Source organism: Schistocerca gregaria, chromosome 6, assembly GCF_023897955.1.
Source record: "Schistocerca gregaria isolate iqSchGreg1 chromosome 6, iqSchGreg1.2, whole genome shotgun sequence".
In the NCBI taxonomy this organism is placed as follows: domain Eukaryota; kingdom Metazoa; phylum Arthropoda; class Insecta; order Orthoptera; family Acrididae; genus Schistocerca; species Schistocerca gregaria.
Window position 1 is genome coordinate 503407451 of NC_064925.1, and position 6802 is coordinate 503414252.

General features: G+C 44.2%; 1 non-coding gene across 1 annotated transcript; it reads right to left on the reverse strand.

Annotated features, from left to right (window-relative positions):
* Nucleotides 1–1631: 1631 nt before the first annotated feature.
* On the reverse strand, nucleotides 1632–1705 carry Trnai-uau (transfer RNA isoleucine (anticodon UAU)). Its single transcript has one exon. It is a non-coding gene; the product is annotated as a tRNA-Ile (tRNA).
* Nucleotides 1706–6802: the final 5097 nt, after the last annotated feature.

The window sequence follows — 6802 nt, forward strand, 5'->3', positions numbered from 1 at the left end:
GTAAGATGAACAAAGTGACTGTTAAATCGCGCTCGGTTTACATCGCGGTGCCAGCACATACAGTTATGGACATTTCGGTGAAGTTTTGAGAGGTTTTGGAATGTTGGTTGCAGAATAAACCGCTTGTGAAACTATCGGCCTTTGCAAATACTCTGCGTGGCGTGTTTCGTATGCACGTACAGAATATTTTGGCGAGCATCTTCTTTCGAAGAATCCACTGAAAAGGACCGAATGTGAACTCGTTTTGTAACAGTGTGTTGCCTGTGTGAATCTCGTAATATTTCGGGCTGGACTTAGCACGTTTCTGGCTCTCTTACGTGTTATATAAGCTGCACAAACTAGTAGTAGATGTACTACCAACTTTAATGTGGGCTTGGTGACACAGAAAATGAAAAGGACCGTAATCAAACATCAGTATCTACAAACAAACGTTTTAAATGAAGGGGGGAAGCACCCACTTTGCCCGTTATTAATAGAGATTTACAGGTTTATCTTGTTACTGGAGTTACGCTGGCTTTGTAGTCGTAAGTATGGACGGTGGTTTTCTTCAGCGCTGCTTTTCTCATAGTCTACATAGTACCTACGAATGAAGAGCAACGGGTGGTGAATGGACACTATACTGAGATAGGTGGACATTAAATAAATCGCAAAACGAGACCCTCGAACCTCGCCCCGCCGCATGTCTTCGGGAAACATTATAGTATTGAATTGGTATGAAAGTATCGGGATTCATCAGACCATGCAGTGCTCTACCAATGCACCAACGTCCAGTGCCGATGGTCACGTGCTCATTTCAGTCATAGTTCCCGATGTCGTGATATTAACATTGGCACATGCATGGGCCATAGGCTGTGGAGGTCCATCGGCAGGTGTGTTCGGTGCACTGTGTGTTCTGACACACTTTACACAGCATTAAATTCTGATGTTAGTTGCGCCACAGTTCGCCGCTTGTCCTGTTTTACCAGTCTGCCCAGTCTACGACGTCCGACATCAGTGCCAGCCGGTGTGGCCATGCGGTTCTAGGCGCTTCAGTCTGGACCCGCGTGACCGCTATGGTCGCAGGTTCGAATCCTGCCTCGGGCATACATGTGTGTAATGTCCTTAGGTTAGTTAGGTTTAAGAAGTTCTAAGTTCTATGGGACTGATGACCACGGATGTTAAGTCCCATAGTGCTCAGAGCCATTTGATCCATTTGAACGGACATCAGAAATGAGTGATGGCCGCCCAACCCTACGAAGTCTGGACGTCGTTTCACCTTGCTTTCGCTACATGTTTAAGACACTCACGAGAGCACTTTCTCGAACACCCGACGAGTCGTAGAGACTGCGAAATGCTCGTGCCGAGGCTCCGGATCATCAGTCTGCTCTCAGTCGAACTCAGGTCCCGTGCCTTTCGCATTCTACACACGGACTGCACGCTCACTGACACCGCATGCACCATGCGTGTGTCATTCCGCGCCATCTGACGCTGCTATCGCCCGGACGGGTTTATATCGATAGCAGGTCGGAGGTCATAATGTTCTGGCTGATGACTGTACATAATATTCTACTAATGTAAAGGATAATTAATTGAAACCCTCAGCTGCTGACAGGTGTTGTTGATATACCTCAATGCGGACAGCTGAAAATGTATTTCCCGACCGGAACTCGAACCCGGGATCTCCTGCTTATATGGCAGACGCTCTATCCATCTGAGCCACCGAGGACACAGGTGAACAGCACAACTGCAGGGACCTTTCCGTTGCACGCTTTCCGTGAGACCCACATTCCCAACTGTTCACAATTTACATATGTGTTGTTCATCTGTGCGGATGCGTACAGGTTGTCCAAACTCTTACGAGAGTCGTCACGTTAGTATGCGCGAGTAATGAGTGGATGGGCAGATATCTTTTAGGAACATTAAGTATGTAGATTGTGGACAGTTGGGAATGTGGGTCTCACGGAAAGCGTGCAAGGGATAAGTACGTGCAGTCGCGCTATTCAACTGTGTCCTCGGTGGCTCAGATGGATGGAGCGTCTGCCATGTAAGCAGGAGATCCCGGGTTCGAGTCCCGGTCGGGAAATACATTTTCAGCTGTCCGCATTGAGGTATATCGACAACACCTGTCGGCAGCTGAGGGTTTCAATTAATTATCATTTATTTCTAGAGAAGTTGCACGGTCATCAATGGTATCCGTTCTTTGGAGAACAGTTACTATCTTCATATATACAGGGTGTTACAAAAAGGTACGGCCAAACTTTCAGGAAACATTCCTCACTCACAAAGAAAGAAAATATGTTATGTGAACATGTGTCCGGAAACGCTTAATTTCCATGTTAGAGCTCATTTTAGTTTCGTCAGTATGTTCTTCCACGTACGCTCAGTGGAGCACGTTATCGTGATTTCATACGGGACACTCTATCTGTGCTGCTAGAAAAAGTGCCTTTACAAATACGACACAACATGTGGTTCATGCACGATGGAGCTCCTGCACATTTCAGTCGAAGTGTTCGTACGCTTTTCAACAACAGATTCGGTGGCCGATGGATTGGTAGGGGCGGACCAATTACATGGCCTCCACGCTCTCCTGACCTCTACCCTCTTGACTTTCATTTATGGGGGCATTTGAAAGCTCTTGTCTACGCAACCCCGGTACCAAATGTACAGACTCTTCGTGCTCGTATTGTGGACGGCTGTGATACAATACGCCATTATCCTGGGCTGCATCAGCGCATCAGGGATTCCATTCGACGGAGGGTGGATGCATGTATCCTCGCAAACGGAGAACATTTTGAATAACAAAGTGTTTGAAGTCACGCTGGTACGTTCTGTTGCTGTGTGTTTCCATTCCATGATTAATGTGATTTGAAGAGAAGTAATAGCCGCCGGAGTGGCCGAGAGATTCTAGGCGCTTCAGTCTGGAACCGCGCGACCGCTACGGTCGCAAGTTCGTATCCTGCCTCGGGCATGGCTGTATGTGATATCCTTAGGTTAGTTAGGTTTAAGTAGTTCAAAGTTCTAGGGGACTGATGACCTAAGCTGTTAAGTCCCATAGTGCTCAGAACCATTTGAACCAATTTAGAAGTAATAAAATGAGCTCCTTCATGGAAAGTAAGCGTTTCCGGACACATGTCCACATAACATATTTTCTTTCTTTGTGAGTGAGGAATGTTTCCTGAAAGTTTGGCCGTACCTTTTTGTAACACCCTGTATTCTACTAAACATTTCCCGCTTACTACCCGACCTGCGTATATCACAAACGGCGACTACATTGACTTTCTACCCAGTTCGCTTGGCGAAATGTTCCCCCTCGCGAAAACTTGCCCGCCGCTCCCGTCGTCTATTTCTCGCATGGAGACCCGCGAAACTTATTTAGCGGGCCGCGGGTTCCCGCTTTGGAGCTTCGCAGCCAGCAGTCCCATTCAGGGAGCGGGTCCAGGACCCACTGGGCGTGAGATGACGCCAGCCGACTGATTCAATCCCGCGATCGATGCTAATGAAAAGACGTTCACCGCCGGTTAAAATTAAATCCTGCAGGTGCCTCCGTCAGCAGCAGTCGCCTGTGAATTTTCTTCAAGACGAACAGAAATAACCCTTGGAACGTCCTTCGCATGGAAGTGACTCACTGAATAGTAAAAGCTTGTGTTCAGGCACCTACAGTTTTGTTGGTGCATCGACGACTTCACCCTAAATCAAATCTCATTGCACACATGGAGAGTTCAGATTTTTATAGCCTCTGCCATATTCTCCCTTTTTCTTGACCCTCAGCAGGCGGAGAACCGATCACGTACGCATTACTAACCTTGCTTCCTGTACTCTTCAGTCTCTCTTGATAATCTGTTCACTGATATTTACAGGGTGTGAAAGACGCGTGTTTTTCTCAGTCCTTTCCGATTTTTTATAAAATTCAATCCTGCAATGGTATCATACAGGGCATGGCAAAAAAATTGGTCTGGAGGACAGAATTCCACTATACAAAGAAAGTCAGCAAACGAGAGGAGATACAGTACTAAGCTGACTACAGGAGGTGTTGAAAGTGACCGCCATTCATCTCTTGGCACTTTCGGGCCCTGCTCAGCACGTTCCTGACGGTGGGCCGAAGCTAGACTACTGGAATTGTTGCAGTCGCAACCGAAATGTTCTGCTTCAGTTTTTGAAGACTTTCACGGTTGTTGATATACACCTTAGACTTGAGACCTCCCCGCACAAAGTAATCGCATACCTGGGTGACCAGCTATGGCCACGACCAAACTGACCTCTGCTAACAATTCTGTGAGGCGTGAAGATTGCGTAAATGTGCTCCAAAGTTTGACCGGCTGTATGGGCAGTTGCTCCATCCTGTTGGGAGTAAATATAGGTCTTTTTCTCCTCCGTTAATGCTGCCACAAATGATTTCAAAGTCGTATCGACTCGTCCGGGCTAATTTTATATGCCTCACCCTATAGCATTTGTCGACTTGGAAAAATCATTCGATAATGTAAAATGTTGCAAGATGTTCGAAATGCTAAGAAAAATGAGGATAAGCTATAGGGAAAGATGGGTAATGTACAATATGTACAATATCCAAGAGGGAACATCAACACAAGAAGAGCAAGAACGAAGTGCATAGCTTAAAAAGGATGTGAGACACGAATGTAGTCTTTCGCCCCTGCTGTTCAATCTATACGTCGAAGAAGAAATGGCGGAAATAAACGTCCAAGGTTCAAGCGCGGGATTAAAATTCAAGGTGAAAGAATATTAATGTTAAGACTCGCTGATGACAGTGAAAGTTAAGAAGCATTACAGGATGTGCTGAATGGAATCAATTGTTTAATGGGTACAGAATATGGACTGAGAGGAAATCGAAGCAAAGCGAAAGTATTGGGAAGTAGCAGAAACGAGAACAGCAAGAAACTTAACATCCTATTTGATTACAGAGTACAAAAAGTTAACGAATTTTGTTACCTAGGCAACAGTAAAATAACCCATGACGGTCGGAGCAAGGAGGACATAAAAACACAGACTAGCACTGCCAAAAAGGGCATTCCTGGGCAAGAGAAATCTGCTAGTCTCAAACATAGATCTTAATTTGAAAAATAAATTTCCGTGAATGCACTTTTGGAACACAGCATTGTATGGTAGTGGGACATGGACTGTGGCAAAACCAGAACAGAAGAGTATCAAAGCTTTTGAGATGTGGTGCTACAGACAAATGCTGAAAATTTCTTTCGTCTTCAGCGAGTTGTATGATTCAGTATTTCTCGAGAAATGGTCGGGTTGCATTGTTACTGGTTTTAAGATGACGTGGCGAGTGTTTGGTTTCAGTACAGAACAATAATAAAATTACACGTGGCTGAGGAACCCATCATGTGCACTGTAGTAAGATACAGATGGAGTGATGAATGCTCCAGTGATTTAGCTAACATGCGGAAGGGATTATTATTCCACCTTCCCTGTGCGAGTTATTTCCCTATTTATGTAACTTCAATGGCAGCTGCATGTTAATCTTCCCCATTTCTTTATACGCACTGACGTGATTTCCTCGTAGTAGCGATCAGGCTCCGTCATTCTTGCCTTTTTCCCACTCCGTTCCTTATTGAGAGACTTGACTGCTTAAATAAATGTTCATACAGATATAATGTTAATTTGTCGTAAGCTAACCATGTCACGTTTGTAATCAATACTGAGAGTTTCTGTAATAAACTAATGTCAAAAATTCGTTCTTTTAATGATATAAAACCCCAAAGAACGTAAGTGAAATGCATGAAATTGCAAAGAACCTGTAACGGCCTCCTTAGGTAGAACAAATATGTTCATAAAAATAACATTTGGTTTTCGTACGGTGGTCATGGATCTCGCGTTTTCGTTGTGCTGCCGTTTCGCTAAATTAAACATGGAGATCATGGCGTCACATTGCAAGATCCGTTTAGACGACTGCACATACGAAAGACTAATTGAATAATGTTTCCTCTAGTAAAGGAAGTACCCCGTCTTATTGCTAGACACGAAATAAAATACCACTTGATGTGGTGAAAGAGGATGCTTGCTTGGTAGATCATTGTATGAAGACAGTCTTCCTTACCCGCCCTCCTGAATATCAACGTTAATGACGAAAAGTTTTGGTCAAGGAATCATATTTACGAATCCCAGTAAAATCCTATTTCACCCAACGGTGCACATCTTTTAGGCGTTACGGGGTGAAATGATGAAAAACAAGAACTCATATGTCTGAAATCATGATATTTATTGTATTAGGGTTTGTATACAAGGGGAAAGTTTCTTACAATATTTTAGCAGCTAGATCTCTCTTCTGCTTCTTTTCGTTTTGGCCATTGAGAATCAAATTAACACGCGTCAGCATCACTTCTTCTGGTATTTCTCCTTGTCCAGTTTTCATTCACTCTCATATTTTTGCAACATTCTTCGCTCTTCTGTCCATGAAGATTTTGTTCTGCGTCTTCCTCTGTTCTTAAAAACTGAGTTAGGCTGAATTATTTTTATTTAAAATTCAACCTGTTGTATGTCTCTAGTTCCTGTGTTCCCATTTCTTCCAAATCCCTTTGTACAACTTGGACCCACTGTAGTTTTGTTCTTATGTTCACCAGCAACTGTGTTATTTGCTGTATAACCTCCCGTGGTCCATTCTAAAAATGTGGCAGAAGACCACGTTCCTTCTTCTCCTGATGATGTCCGAGTTTCTCTCTGTCTCGGTATATAGTTCTTCTTTCGATCGTCTTCTAAACGGACCATCTCCTGTTCTTCCAGGTCCCAATATCCTACCGAGAATCTTTACTTCCTCTAGTTCTAGTCTCTTAAGCACCCCTGTTCTTACTAGTTTATGAAC